This window comes from Heterocephalus glaber, unplaced genomic scaffold, assembly GCF_053883595.1.
Source record: "Heterocephalus glaber isolate CG9 unplaced genomic scaffold, H.glaber_assembly_v1.0 deba00001497, whole genome shotgun sequence".
Classification (NCBI taxonomy): domain Eukaryota; kingdom Metazoa; phylum Chordata; class Mammalia; order Rodentia; family Bathyergidae; genus Heterocephalus; species Heterocephalus glaber.
Genome location: NW_028258320.1, coordinates 72485654 through 72501923, shown reverse-complemented (window position 1 = coordinate 72501923; position 16270 = coordinate 72485654). Strand labels below are relative to the sequence as shown.

Here is a 16270-nt window from a genome sequence, read left to right as displayed (position 1 = left end):
TGGTGCTTCATAAACCAACAGTGTTTGTAGGCAATTGACACAGAAAGAGGTAGATTTATGCGTTTGAATGAGCTCTGTAAATGAGAAAAAGATAATTGATGCTTACTTCTTTTTTAAAATGTAATGTTTAACAGCAGTTCAAGCTACGTTCTTTAGAAAGACTGTAGAGAGAGCAAATGAGTAACTTCATTTATTCATTACTTCATTAGTTACTAATGCTTTTGATGGGGATACAGAGATAAGCAATAATAGCTGTGCTACTGAAGAACTCCCCCTCTAGTGGAAAAGGGAGAAAAAAGACAGCGATGAGAGGTGCACTGAGGGGTGCAGGGCCCCTGAGAGAGCGCAATAGGGCTCCTTAGGCTGATGGATGTGGCCGGAGCTGAGGGACTCTGCTGGAAAAGGCAATCTGTACGTGGAATCCTTTAGAAAGCAGGTCACAAAGCTACTGTCTTACTTTCTTCAGCTTTGTCTGTACCTGCAAAGTCTTCCCTGGCCATGTGTTTCAGGAGAAATCTTTACCCAAACCTCTGCTGTTCCCATCACTTCACCCTGTTTGTTTCCTCCGCAGTAGTGGCCAGAAAAGCTTGATGCTCCTTCATTCTCTATCCAGACCCTCAGGTAGCCCTCTTCCACATGCTGTCAGTGATACGACCCATAGGCTAGGACAGAAGTGATGGTATGTCATTTCCAACAGGAGGTTCTGAACCACACTGTGGCCGCCATCTTGACTGCTCTTTCTTTCTCTTGGATCATTCATTCAGGGTGGAAAGCCAATTGCCAAACTGTAAGCAGTTCTCTGGAGAGGACCACATGGTGATGAACAAAGCTTTGTGACAATGCCAGCTGGATTAACTAGGAAGCAGACCTCCAGGCCCCAACAGACCTTCAGATGAGACTGCAATCCTGGGTGGTAACGTGCCCACAGCCTCAAGAAGGACTGTAAGGAAGGAACGCCGGCCTGCACTGCTCCTGGACTTCCTGCTCCCAGCAGTATGAAGTCATAAATCTTTGTGGTTTATAGGTGCTATGCTAAATTTTGAGGTAATGTGTCCCATAGTAATAGTTAATTGCCATTTTGGGTATTATGCTCTTGTAGAAGGTTACTTTTCTGTGTTCACTGCTGTCTCTCTAGTGCCTGGAAATCTGCCTGGATTCTGGTAGGTGCTCAGTAAGTCTGTGGAGATTTACTGTAATGGTTTGAATGTAGAGTCCCAGTGTTTCATCGTATGTGGGAAATCCTCGGGACAGAAAGGACTATCCTTTTTTCTCTTCTTATCTAACTGGTTGGGAATTTCTTAAGTGGTATACTCTACAGCTAACACCATAACCCCATGAGACTCAGCAGAGGGTAGGGACAAAGCAAACACAGAGACCAAAGAAGCCCGCAGACAATGAGAAGACTGAACTAACTGGGTTGGGGACAAAACAAAAGAAAGCCAAATGCCTAAGTGTCCTGGATTGTAGCTTTTCATGGCCACTGATTTCAGTCCTGCCTACCCAACAGAACCATGTTGTACGGGGCAGAGCTGGTTATTGCAGTTGTGTGTATACTTCAAATCTCCCCCTCTGTTTGGCTTTGAACAGTTAGCCCTGGGATTCTGTCAACAACATCCCTTCTAAACCAGCTCTGCCAATAGTGGGCGCTAGAAAAGACATAAAAGATGTGAAAAAGAGTCCTTGTTTCATTCTATTTTCTTTCTGCTCCTGTCACTGTTAGGCTGGCAGTGGCTTTTCACCTTAGGGATCCGATAGTAGCAGCTGGTTCTAGTTCTTGGTTTTGTTACAATCCCAGAATCAGCTGTATCTGAAATACAAAAGCTATCCCGTGTGTGTCTCCTCCTCTAGAGCCTGGACCTCTACAGCCCTGTGCAGTTCCTCCTCTGATCGCAAAACTAGCAAGAGCAGGTGGCACTTCCCTAGAAGATTGGACCTCAAGTCTGCAGGGCCCTCTTCCCAGCTTAAGTTTACTGGTAGGGTAAACCGAGGCATGACCAAGACCACCAGAGCAGGCAAGAATGAAGCAACAAGTGAGGTTTTATTTTCAGCCTGGGTGCAGGCTAGTCAAGGGCAACGAAGCCATTGACTCTGGGGGCTTGGGTGAGGGGAAACTTTATAGGGGAGTTTGGGTAGGGAAGGGGTAGTGCCAGGAGGAGTGGAAAACTCTGTCCTGAAGTGGAGGAAGTCTGGTGGTCTCCAGGGGTATCTGGACCCACAGATGTTGCTGCATGGGGCAGGCTGCTTATCTTGAACCCAGGCCTTAGCTTCCTGTTATCCTTTGCCCCTTGCAGAATGTGTAACTGCATTGCCTGGGAAGTTTTTCTCTTCTGCCTGGGTGGGGGTCTGACATTTATAAGCCCTACTTTCTTTTTGTTTTGCTCTAGTGTTAGAGGTAGTAACTTTTTCCTGCATCCTTCAATAATAGGTTAAAAATTACTTTAAACTTGGTGTGATGGCATACATATGTAATATATATGTATATATATAATATATATGTATATATATAATATATATGTATATATATATATGTAATCCCAGCTACTCAGGAGGCTGAGTCAGGAGGACTGAAAATTTGAAGCTAGCCTGGGCAGTTTAGTGAGACCCCTTAGCCCAAAATAAAAAAGGGCTCAGTGCAAAGCAAAGGAAAAGTGCAGTGTCCAGTACCACACACACACACACACGAAGAGAAAGAAAGAAGAAAAGTTATTCTAATTAAATTCTCCATTTCTGATATTGATATCTCAATAGGAATCTGTAGGCACTGAAAAGGAACTGTATCCAGATGATACAGCTGCCTGGCTTCTCCCACCAAAGGTTGATTTTGATGGTCTGCTCTGGAGAGACACAGGGCATTGAAGAGCTCATTTTGATGCCCACCTAGGGTAGAATTTCCTGAACTAGAATGCCTTTGTTTACCTATATGGATGGTCCAACTGATTTAATCTCAAGTAAGATCCTGAGCTGTCCCAATTTTCACAAATTCCCTCAGCTACCTATACTACTGCTTAGGAGAAAGAATTCTGAAACTTGACCAGGTCTACTCATCCATTGAAGTGTAAGTGTTCTTCCGGCTATTCATATTTGACTCCATAGCAGATGGTATCAACCTGTGAGGCTGCTTTCAGCATTTTGCTTCCATATTCAGAATGTCCTTGGACTCCTTAAATACCTGTAGGTATCATGAGGTACAGTATTACAGGTGGGCTCAAAGAAGGCAGGATTACTAAATGTTTGCCTGTCAGTAAAGCAAAACAAAGAACAGCACTGGGGTGTTTACTAAGGTCTTTAGAAAAGAAATTTACATTTAGAAAACATTCATCTTACACAGGTTCTTTATGTGCAAATTTAGCTCTCTGGCTCCTGATTTTCATTAAATGTTTCATGTGGGTGGAGAATACTGTCAACATTACAAATAGAGTTTCTGTTTAATTTCTTAATATAATTTGTCATCAAATAAACTCCCAGAAGGAAGTTCTGACCAACCGGATGGGACTTGAAGGAGAAGGATGGTTGGTTTCTGCAACGCAAATGATTTCTATTTTGAACAAGCAGGTGTTTGGGAATGTATGGGCCCAGTGACTTTGCTAGAACATTATGGGATGCAATTAAATGAATGTTCCCAGCTCAGAGACTCCCTGATTCACTTTCTGCATAATGTATCCCCTTGAATCAGATAGGGAGAGGCTCTTCATGGAAATGACCATCTTCTCCCTGAACAGACTGCTCTGCCTGGATGTCTCCTGTCAGACTACAGGATTACACTGATCTCCAGTGGTGCACTGCTCAATGGAAAGGAGGGGTAGATTCCCATCACCTCCCCCCAAATGAGGCATGTAACAAACAGTTCAAAGTGAAAGATGATGAACAAGAGTGAGCAGACAAACAGCACACTGGTAAAATCACAAGATGCACGCATGTGCACAGTCTAAATCATGACACATGACAAGTTATGTGCACTTCGGCTCTTGTTTCTCAAAGAGAAGTTGAGAACAGTGACTCTTCTACCTTTTGTTGCTTTAGAAATATAAAATTTCTAAATTTATATTTTTTATATTTTATATATTTTATATTTCTAATTTATATATTTTTTCTAAATCATGACAGGACTACGTAAGAACTGTACTTAAGTAAATGTGATTACAATCTTTCAAATATTGCTATGGAGAGAAATATGGGGAAAGTACTAATAAGAACTAGAAATTGATTGGGGATAGGAGGCTCTTTTTTTGATCTTCAAAATGCTTTCCTTCATTTGCTTATGGTGTAGAAGAGTAGCCTTTAAGGGGTGAGGCTGCAGATTTCCAGAGAGGGGTGAATTCTGTATTGGCGTCATCATCATCAAGTCAACCAGGAAATCTTCCACCGTGTCCTGCTACTCAGGAATCTTCAGTGGCCCCCAGTATCCATTTTATTGCACCATAATTTTGTGCCCGCCCCCTTTTTAGATGATGTTGTCACTTGGGACGGTGGCATACAAACTCTGTTTCAATGTAAAAATTCATCTCTTGCACTAGTAGGTCAGAGCGCTTCATTTCACATCTCAGCTCTCAATGCATGAGTAGCCACGCAGCCTCAGGTCAAGTCCCCTTGTGGCACTGACTGTCCCTCTCCTAATCTATAAAATGAGCGCTTTCAAATCATTTGTAAGGAATGCATGTGGGGTGAACAACCATCCCAGTTTGTCCACGACTGAGACACATCCTGGAATGTAGGACTTTCAGTGCTAAAGCCGGAAAGCTCCATGCAAACTGGGATGAGTTGCTTATTCTATGGGACATATTGCAAGCAAAACATTTAGCACTGTGCTCTGCATAACAAATACTACATTACTCCCTCCTTCCTAAACATGCTTTACCTTTCCCCTCTCCCTTTATACCCTCCCTCTCCTGTCACCCCATTGCTTACCACTGGAATTGCTTACCCTCTTTCCTTTGCTTATTACAATTCTAATTCATCTTATTTCCTTGAACAAACTGAGCATTCTTGAGGGTGGGCTCCATCTACTCAAGATTTGTATCCCCGCAGCTCTGGACATAGTGCCTGGCATGTGATTGCAAGGAACCCCATCCATTTTTGTTGATTAATGTTTATCTTTCACTTAGATAAAAGTCACATCTATAACTACATTAAGTGTGCAGGAAACACCTCACCCTGCAGATATTTGCTGCCTAGGCAGAAACCTCATGTCCTATTGGCAAGACCTACTGTCACATGCCCTGTAATAAGCCTGTGGGACCACAGATTTACCTTCACGTTGACTATTGTGCTGCTTCAGTATTTTCTAGAAGGGACAGATTGTTCAGAGGAACCAAACTTTCTTTTTTATTTCTTACAAAATAGTTCAAGGAGTTTTTGTAGGTCTTGCCAAAAGAAATGTTGATAGGGCAAGGTCATGTTTTCATGCTCAGCAGAACGTTTTAGAATGTTCTTTTTGGATGAGATTGTATTTCATTATTTCTTTTGTGTAAATATAACACTTAATTACCAACACTAAGAAACCATTCTCTAAGTACTAAATTGCATATTAACAAAAGATTTGAAATGGATTTGAGTTTCAAAGGGAAACAGAAGAAATTGAACACATGTATCTTTAAACGATAATTACACAGTTGAAAATCATATAGTGAGCATAATTTTGCAGATTCAATTTACTTGTTATTGGAGGTAAGACAGAAGATTAATCCCATAAATTTTAAAGCATCTGGATTTGTTTTTTCAAAATTGGATTTAAAATTTGATAATTTCAAATTTAGAAGCTGTGTTCATTCCCTATTTCAATTGGCAGGTTTTTTTTTTTTAGATATAAGCCATTTTTAAGGTAACAGTCTCAGAAAAGTTTAATAACAATCCTTATTTTGTTTATGTTTTTCCATCCACTACAACTAGAACCATGTGTAATGCTTATTACATTTTCCGTGTCATTCAGAGTTCACTGAATCTGGGACCCAGCTATAACATGTAGATAAAATTACTAATGTTCTTTCCTGTTAATGCAAGGATACGTTATTCCCTCTATTCCAATTTTTAAAATAAAAATCACATCAATAGGGTGTTTAAATATGATTCTGGAATGACTGACAGGTTCTGAATGCAATTTAGAATGATCAAAAATTCACTCCAACAACCTAAAGGGAAGAAGGAAAAGAAAGGTCTAAAGTCAATCGTGGTATCTACCTGAGAAGGGCAGGATGATGAAGTCCAGCAGGTGTTTTAGTACCAAACCCTCCTCTTAGGTTGCACAGAGGCATAGCCTCCCTGGACTCTGGACTATAGCAAGTAATCATGCCCCACAGAATGTCTGAATGACCAAGGTTTTCTGCAATCTGGAGTGATTCCACCCTGCCCAGATCCCTTCCTGGTCATATTGAGGTATGATTGAAAAATATAATGCATTTAAGCTTTTTAAAACAATTACAGTAAAAGACACATAGCAATTAACCCCCCTCAAAATACTTTGAATGCACTTATCCTGTTGTTCTTGCCACTTTCTGAAGAAGTTCCAGAGGTCCTCTTTCAGGAGTTTCCTTAGTTGAGCTCTTGTGGCTTTCTGGATGTCCAAAGTCAATTCAAAACACCTACCTTTCATGATTATTTTGACTCTGAAGAAGAGTCAGAAATCGCATGGGGCCAGATCTGGTGAATGAGGACACACTGAAATATTGTTACGAGCCTGTCTTTCCACTGGCTGGCACTTGGCAACAGCATTCACTACATTTTTGATCAAACCTCATAAAGACACTGACAAAAGAGGACTTCTAGAACTGCTTCAGAAAGTGGCAAGAATGATGGGATAACTGTGTTCAAATCTAGGGGTGAGGGATTGCGAGAGGGATTAGTAGAAATGTGTCTTTTCTTTCTAATAAAGTTTAAAAAAAAAAAAAAATCTAAACATTCACCGTATATTTTGATCACCCCTTGTATATACACATTTATGCTGTATTAAATCAAAACAAAAATGAAAACCCTGCACAGAATTGTTAGATACCCTCAATTTAAAATACACTTAGTACATTTAGTATAATTGACCTGTTTTTTCATGTAATACGTAGCAAAACTGATTTTTTATTAGTAGCAATGTGATGCTACAAAAGAGTGATTAAGAATATGAGCGTTAGAGTTGGGCAAGCCTAGCTTTAAGCTATGTTCTAGCCCTCGTTATCTTGGTCCTCTTGGCCAAGTAACTCTCACGTTCCGGCCCACTACCCTCATCCCTCAGGCAGGACGAGGGTCCCTGCACAGGTTTGATGAAGCTGACATGAGTGGCTGGGTAACAAGCACAAGAAGACTGTGATGCTAATGCCACCGAGGCAGGGCTGTCACACAGTGACAACACAACTTAGCATGGCCATACGGGTGGTTGGCAAAAGCAGGTGCTAGAATTCCTATTTTGCAGACAATGGAATTAGGATGGATAGTGATTGCTAGGGATAACAAGTATGCCCTATGAGCCAGGCTTTGTCCCTTATCACATTGTCACTGTGACCTGGCAAGGTGGCTACTATGACTTTTCTCTCTCTCTATAGACGCTACAGCTGAGGCTTAAAGGTTAAGTGACTTAACTGCTCTTGTCCAAGGGCAGATAAGTAACAGTGTTGCCCCATTCTGTGTAAACCACAATATAAAACTTTAAGCTAACCTAAATTTCTCTTTTCTACAGAGTCAAGCTGAGCAGGCTTCATGGCATGTTAAGGGCTGTAGAGAATCAAGCACAGTGTGTAAGAAGTGACACTTTGGGTTTAGAGCTAGGCAGAAAGGTAAGTGAGGCCAGGTCTTCTAGGCTCTGGAGGTTCTAGGCCTTGGCATGGAACCAGGTATCAGTGATGATATCTAGCCTCCATGGAATAAAGCATAACTAGTACAGATAGCACAGTGGGGCTAGGAGACCATTCCCTTCCATCCACCTGAATCTGGACAACATCCCAGGGTCATTCCTCCTTCCACTGTTCTAAGAAAAACAGAAATAAAATAGCAAAAACCCTAGCAATCTCTACAGCTCCAGGCCAGAGCACAAATGTATTAGATCCCATGGCCAAATTTAAGCTTTCCCCCACTCTGACCTTATTAATGCAGAGGACTCTAATACTGATTATGCCCTAAGCAGGCTGTGAAGAGTTAACCTCTCAATTGGGTTATTTTGAGAAGTGAGTCTGGCTGAAGCCTACTTGCCAAGGTCAGAGTAACTTGCACCCAAATTCCGTTCCCACATCTAAAACTTTCTGACTAGAAGGGCAGTGTTCTAATTACAACCATATATTTTGTCTATTCTGTTCCTAATTGGAGAATGCTTTGTCTTGTCCTTTATGAGCCTTGTTTACATTCATTCACATAGAAACTGCATGTAGCTCGCCTTTACCCCAGTTGATTGCCAAGAACAGTCAGTGCCTGGGACTGACCAGCACCTTTGTCGGTTATACTGGCATTGGTTGTCCTGGCATCCCACTTTCTCTTTCTTAGTTCTGTCTCTTAGTATATTTTTTCCCCGGGCCTGCATCACACACTGGGCGGGTGGGGACTAGAGACTCACTGCAAGCGTCTCTAGCATATTAAAGAGTCATAAATATGGACCACATCTCATACATGGAATTTAATCACAATGAACTCTAGGAAAGTCCAGTGCACCACTAGGAAACCCTTGAGATGACTCAGCACCCTGTCAATCATCCCTGTCAATCCTACCCAGAGTCTTAGAGCCTCCAGGCTGGGGTACACATCTTTTTAAATCTGAAAGCCTGGTTTATCTGTGTGCAGTGCCTTTTCCTTTGTGGTCATCCTGACACCACTTGTCTTTTCGTGCCACAATTTTATTTTTGGTGCCGGGGATTGAACTTGGGACTTGGGACCTTGCGCTTGCGAGGCAGGCAGTGGAACCATCATGCCACATTTTTGTTGGCACAGAACTTCCCCAAGCACAGCTTCCCATGATGGTCAATAAGTGTAGCTGTTTTGTATGTTACTCTTAGGAGTATGCTTTACAATTCTTTGTACACAAGAGCTTGGAATTTATCTGTTGGATCCATTCCATGGTATCATTTGTTGAGCGAGCTTGGAGACAACAGACAACACCAGACATCAACAGCCAGAAGCCCAGCCAGAATCCCAGCTAGAAAGGAAGGTAACTCCCTGTCTGGGGAGATTTTCTTCTCCTTTTCATAAGTGATCAATGGTGTTTATTGTCAACACGGGGATACAAGATGACTAAACTGTGGAGTGAAGGGCTTTGACCTTTGCGGGGGCAAGAGCATTCCTTCTGATCAATTGGGGTTGTGTTTTGCTGTTGGTCTTTGTAGCATGGAGATTCCCTTCTAGTAGCCATGATTTCCCATGTCTTGAGGGAGCTGGCAAGGTTCATGGCTCTTGTGGGCAGTGGGGAACTGGGGTTGTGATGCTTTAACCTGAACAGAGTCCTCTCAGTGGCTTCCTTGAAGTTTCCCATGGGTCTGGGTCCACCTGATATTATCAGTTTGCTTCAGGGATTACAGTAGGCAGCATGCCCTGGATCATGTAGATTTGAGTGACTACTTTGGTAACACCAACTTTGTGGGGTGCCCTCCTATGGCTTGCTTTCCTTTCTTCTCTCTCATGAGGAAACTCCAGTCCCCTTCTTGTTTCTGATGCTTTTGTTTATTAGAGAATTCAAATTCTTTGGCTTTTTGATGCTGGTCAACTGAGGGGAAACAGAGTTGAAAAGTATAGCACTACCCTAATGGTTCCTTGTGTGGGGAACAAAAAGAAAAACCTGTGTGTTTTAAGTGTTCACACCAACAGAGGCTACAGTGGCAGCTGTGAAAAACAGCAGTGGAGACTGTAATTCTTCTGGGTCTTACAGCTGATTTATAGCTGTCTCCTGGGATTCCTTCTCTAATGCTGGTTTTCTCTCTCCATTATACTCAGTTTTGCTTTTGTTGTGATAGGATTGTAACCTGTGTTTGATGACTGAATTTTCACTGTGCCTAGCTTTTCATTGTAAAGTTTTGTCACCCCATGCATATCATTTTGTGGCTTGATCTAGCAGAAATGTAAAAAATTGTCAGTGTCTTTGGGGTCTCTCAGGGGCGAGGGACTATTATCTCTCTTTAGACAGACATCCCAAGTCTCTTTATCATTGGCTTGAGATGCCCAGCCAGGAGAGCACCCCAGCTCTGGACTCCATGTCCAGAAGATGGGTTATGTTCATAGAAGGAGATAAAGTTAAAAAAAAAAAAGTGGTGCTGCCACCCACATAAGACCAGATACTTCTGGTCTGCGAGGAGTTTAGCTTTATCAGGGGACACTCTGAACTGGAACTGGACAGGGAATTCAGCCCCACCAGGTCACAGCCCTGGGGCTGAAAGTCTTGAGGTGCCCTACCAGGAGGTTCCCTGTAGTGTCCCCTCAAATGGGTCAGGGATGAACCTAGGGCTAGGCCTGTTGGGTTTTGTGGGCAGGAAGAGGTGTAGGAAACCTATTTTGAGGGATACGCCATCCATCCCATCTGTCTCCCTGTTTCCAAACTTTTTTTTTTGGTACTGGGAATCGAACTTGGGACCCTGTGCTTGTGAGGCAGGTGGCAGCACCACTGAGCTAAATCCCTGGCCCTGTCTCCCTGTTTAAATGCCTTCTCAGATGGATATTCAGTGGTACAAAAAAATTGGGTAGATTTTCTGAGGATTTGGAAAAGTTTGCTGATGTTTTCTGTACCCTCACAATGGCTTTTGATCTGACCTGGAGAGATGTCCTGTTCATCCTGGTTGCTTGCTGCACATCAGTAAAATAAGCTCAGGTTTATGAGTGAAGGCTCCAATAAGAATCCAGCTGCTTTCCAACTTTGGTTAAAAAGCACTCTGTAAATAGATCCAGAGTCCAAGGAAGATCAGATTATCTAGGACAGTATTTTATTAGTCAGTTCCAGATATTAAGAGAAGGCTCCAGAAACTCCAAGAGGGCCCACAGCTGGCCCAATTGGCTTATTTGGTCTGCAGTAATTCTAAGAAACTAAAGTTAAATTTTTTTAAAAAGCAGGCTTAAGCCATGCTCTCCTTAATGAGTATAAAGCCCACAGCCCTAAGGAAAACTGAAGTGATCCAAAGATTGATAAAAGCAAATCAGAGGGCTTTAAACACAAGGTACAGGGGCACTGAACAAAAGAATGCCCTCTATGGCTGTCCAACCCTTGTTGGGCCTATCAGGATACGAAAGATCCTTGGTATTAGAGGAGAGACTACCCTTGTTCCCAGAGAGGGATGAGATCAGCCATCACCATAGTCGCCAGGGAAAAGTGCTCAAATAGCAAATGATGGTTCCTGAAGAGGCTTGCATGGCCCCCGCACAAAGATATCCTCATCACCTTCAGGAGCCTTGGGTGACCCTAGATGTAGCAGGCAAGCCACTGTGATACTGGGGCATCTTACTTGATTCTAATTTCTTACTGGGGTGAGCTTTCATCCCATTTCAAAGTTGTTTGGGCCTTGAAGGAATTAGCTTGTCAGCTTTCTTTAACCCCACTCTAAACTGCCATTTGGAAGATTTCCTTTTCCAAGATGCCTTTATGGTGATACTGGAGTGCCCTATACCAATAATTAGAAGAGATATACTCTTTATGCTCAGAGCCACTCTGTCATTCAAACCTCTGGGAATCTGTGACCTAGTTGTTAGGGACCCAGCCAACCTAACCCCATGGAACCCAATTTCTCTGCATTGAGCTAAACCCTAAGCATAGTATGATGGCACCTTGGGGAGGGCTGTGATGGACATTCTAGTAGTCATTTAGCTGAAGGACCTAATTTATTTCCTCACAGAAGACAGATTTAAGGAAAAGAGCTAAAGCCTATTATTGATAAAGTTTTGGCTACAGGGTTGCTGGCGCTATGACAGTCTCCATGCAAATCACCCATTTTACTAGTAGTCAAGCCATTAGGACAGTATCACCTCGTGCAAGATCTCAGAGCCATCAAAGAGACACTGGCACCTATTCTCTCATTAGTAGCAGACCCATACACCCTTTTAGCACAGATCCCAGGAGACACTAAATGGTTCTCTGTTCTTGATCTCAAGTTTGCCTTCTGTTTTTATCCCTGGGGATGCTAACTCCCAATACTAGTTTGCTTTTGAATGAGAAGATCCCTGAACAAGACTTCACCAACAGTATATTTGGACTATCTTGCCTCAGAGTTTTAGAGATAATCCGTCTTGTTTGCACAGGCTTTAGCTCAAGATCAGAGAGGTTTAAAGTTCAGAAGGAGAAGCCCACTACAGTATTCAGATTACCTCTTCATTTATAGCCCCACTAAGGAGTTATCTGATAAAAACTCTATCAAGACTCTCAATTTTATTAAAAAAAGGGGGGGGTTACAAGGTATCCTACAAAAAGGGGTTATAAGGCCCAGAGTTTTCAACAAAATGTGACATATCTGGAATACATTTTAACACCAGGACAAAGACAACTGTTCTCAAGGAGAACAGGCAACTCTATCTGTGTCCTCTAGAATCTAAATAGTAGCCAAGAGCTTTCTTGGAAATGGTGGGCTTCTGCTGTATAAGTAGAAACTCCATTTTAGAGTAACAGTCAGACGCCTATATGAGACAACCTGAGGACCAAAAACTGAATCCTTGAAATGAACAGCAGCCACTCAAGAAGACTTTGCCACCTTTAAATGGGCTCTCATGCAGTCCCCAGCTTTAAGAATCTCTGACCTAACTAAGCCCTTTTCTCTCTCCATAGCTGAAAAACATGGGGTATCCCTGGAAGTGCTAACTCAGTGTCCAGGCCAGGAAAACTGAACTGTTGCAATGACACTATGACGGTCTTAGACACGATGACAGTCTTAGTCCAGGAAGCTTCTAAAATAATCCCGGGACAAAAGCTCTTTGTTCTAACCCAACATCAGGTCAGAACTCAAGGGACATTAGTAGATGACTAGAGAAAAGCTCACTAAATATCAGGCCATCCTTATTAAAAACCCAGACATCTCTCTTCAGTCTTCAAACCATTGTAAATCCAGCATCCCCCCTGCCCAACTAACCAACAGGTAGAACAAGAATGTAAACAAACCATTACACAAAATTATGGCACCTGCCCTGACCTGAAGGATCAACCATTGACAGGGATGGCTAGCACATGTTTCACTGATGGCAACCATTTCATAAAAGATGGAGTTAAGAAGACAGATTATTCCATAGCCTTACCCAGGTCACTGAAGCAAGAAGACATCTTCCCTTCTGGGACTTCTACCCAAAAGGTAGAATATATTGTCTTTACTTGGGATCTTCAACTTGCCTTGGGCAAGAGTGTTGACATATGTACTGACTCTAAATATGCCTTTCTGGTCTTACATGTGCATACAGCCATCTCAAAAGAGGATGGCCCAAATGAAAAGACCCTCATACAACCCTTCTAAACACTCTTTCAGTCATTAAGGTACAGGAAATTGTTAATATTCACCTCTCCAAGATGAAACCCAAGCTACCCAAGACACCAGAAAGCAAAGAGACCACAAATCTCATAAACCGTTAAACAGTGGACAACCACAAGTTTCTTTTGGGAAAGGAAAACAACAACCAACCTGTTGAACCAGGTAAGTAAAATGCTTTGTTCCCTCTAAGTAAATTGTGTGGCTAGTCTTACTGCTGTCTTGTTTGATACACCTGAAGTCCTTTCCCCAAGTTACAATATGACCTCTTTTGGTTTTTTTCCTGTTTCTTTTGGGATCCTCCTAGATGATTCAAAAACTACCTCTAATAGAGATAATGAGCAGTTAATTCCTTATATAAAACCTTAAAGCTAATCACATCTTTCTCCTAGCATTAATAACTACCTAAGAACTTGACAAATAGCCTAGAAGAAGTTGCCCAGAGTATTGCTGTCCTTCAAGATCAAATAGGTTCATTAACAGAGCTGGCCATCCAATATTGTAGGAGCCTAGTTCTCCTAACCACTAAAACAGAGGGGATTATGTTTGTCTCTAAAAGAAAAATGTACTCCTTATGTAAATCAGTCTGAAATAGTGAGACATATAGCACAAAAACTGGCTGACCATGCTTCTAAGATCCACAAAAAGCTACCTGAGCCATGAATGTCCTGGGGAAATATCTAAAATTGGAAATCTTAGTTACTGTCTTAGACATGGCCTTTATTAATGCTTGTCACAACCTTACTATTTAGCTCTTACATACTTAATCTTCTAGTCAAATTTGCTTCTTCTTGTTTAACAGATGTTAAGCTACTAATGATGGCCCAAGCCCAAGATCAAAACCTGCCTACACAACTAAGGCTCATCCGAAACCATGAGATCAGACAGAGTGAGGGTTCCTTGGTCTCCACATAGGCAGGCCCAGAGCACCCATCCAGCAAGAAGTGGCCATGGAATCCTTCCTCCTTCTGCAACTCTTAAAGATTTTGGGAATCTGTTCTCCCAGGGAATGATAGCACAGGTAGCACAATGGAGGCTGCAAGACCAATTCCTTACATCCACTTGAATTTGGACAACACCCCTAGGTAATTTCTCCTTCCATCACTGTTCTAAGAAAAACAAATAAAATACTGAGGAGCTTAAAAATCTCTAACTCCAGACCAGACCTTTTTTTTTTTGTGGAACTGGGGACTTGCACTTGCCAGGCAGGTGCTGGTGCCACTAAGACAAACCTCCAGCCCTAAAATTATTATTATTATTATTATTATTATAATATTTTAAATTTTGGTATCAGGGATCGAACTCAGGTCCTTGCGCTTGCACAGCAGGTGGCAAAACCACTGAGCTAAATCCCCTGCCCAAGAATATTAGATCTTTTGGCCTGACCTTCAGTAACCTTTCCCCTACTCTTACCTTATTAAAGGTTCATGAGGGCTGGGGATTTAGCTCAGTGGTTCGGGCACCTGCCTCACAAGTGCAAGGTCCTGAGTTTGATCCCTGGTACCAAAAAAAAAAAAAAAAAGAAAGAAAGAAAGAAAAAAAAACTACTAAAGGTTCATGAATATGAACTACATCTCATACATGTAATTTAATCAGAAGGAAACTTGGGAAAGTCCTGTGCACCACTAGAAAGCCTGAGAGATGACTCAGTGCCCTGTCAATCTTACCCAGAGACCCAGTGAGAAGCTCCCAGGCTGGGATGCATGTTTTCTAAAATCTGAAAGCCTGGTTTATCTGTGTGCAGTGCCTTTTACTTTCCTGTCATCCTGACACCACTTTTCTTTTCATGCCACATTTTTGTTGGCATAGGCTTTCCCTGAACACATCTTCTGCATTCTTCAATAAATATAGTTCCTTTTTCTTTTACCACTGTATGTACACTTTGTAATTCTTTGCTCACTGTGCACAAAGAGGCTGGAATCTGTCAGCTCCATTCCAGGGTATCACAGCCCCTTGGGTCTGGATTGTTGTAGTCGCTGGGCTCTGTTCATGGTGGTGTAGTAGCCAGTATGATTATGGTTAGACCTCGTTGAGAGCAAAATGTAGTGGTCCCAGAGGAATTGTGTATCATCAGGGGCCCAGGGCATGAGCACAGTGCACTGACAAAGGAGAAGAGAGAAGGCTTTCTAGGAACAGAGCAGATCATACAGTTGCAGGGATTCAGCTATGGGTCAAGGTTGAGTGGAGAGAAGGCTGACAAATAGGCAACCTGGCCTGGAATGGTGCAGAGAAAGGACCACTCCACAGTCAAAGGAAGGGCAATGCGACCTCATCTAGGCACATGATTCCAAGAAGGGACTGCTGAGCCCAGTGGTGATCAGGTCCTTATATGGTTTCTTCATTGGCTATATGAGCCCTGACAAGGGAGCCTGGTAATTCCCCATCCCTGAGAGACATCTCCATGACTTACCTACTGGGAACCCTGCTGCTCTCCCTGTGCCCCCAGTTTTTCTGGGCTTTGGCTCCCTGTCACTAGGCAAGGAGCTTATCACAGGTCATATCTGAGGCCTGCTCATCCCCAAATAGGGTGACGTTCTTTTTCCCTTTTGGCAGTTGCTCTCTGAATAGTTTCAACTTGATGCTTCTAAGGAGCTATTTAAGTGAATCTACAAGTTGTAATGTAAGCTTATACTATTATTTAAGAAAAAGTTTTTAGCTTTTCAAAACGAATTTTAAATAATAATTGCCTTTAATGTAATTAACTCTAACTATTATTTTAATCTTTTGTTTCCCTCTTCTAGCTTGTATCCATCCACACAGTTAAACTGATATAGTTGTGGTCAAAATGCACACATCATTTGGTAAGTGTTCTCTCACTTGATATGTCAATTTTTTCACTTTCCATGTGTCCACAAACTCTTCCTAACTATCATTTTAGTGAATAT

At 42.2% G+C, this 16270-nt stretch overlaps 2 long non-coding RNA genes across 14 annotated transcripts in view; one reads left to right on the top strand and one right to left on the bottom strand.

The window, feature by feature from the left end:
* Positions 1-16270, bottom strand: part of LOC147825750 (uncharacterized) — a 346984-nt gene that overhangs the window by 6628 nt on the left and 324086 nt on the right. The gene's annotated exons all lie outside the window — the stretch shown is intronic.
* LOC106008861 (uncharacterized) overlaps positions 1-16270 on the top strand; it is a 274246-nt gene that overhangs the window by 214079 nt on the left and 43897 nt on the right. For 9 of the 13 annotated variants that reach the window (XR_015440475.1, XR_015440483.1, XR_015440478.1 and 6 more), the window contains 3 exons: positions 765-13550; positions 14188-14470; positions 16127-16186. This is a non-coding gene — a long non-coding RNA (uncharacterized LOC106008861). The remainder of the gene's footprint in view (positions 1-764; positions 13551-14187; positions 14471-16126; positions 16187-16270) is intronic. The other 4 variants (XR_015440480.1, XR_015440477.1, XR_015440484.1 and 1 more) reach the window with 4 other exon arrangements.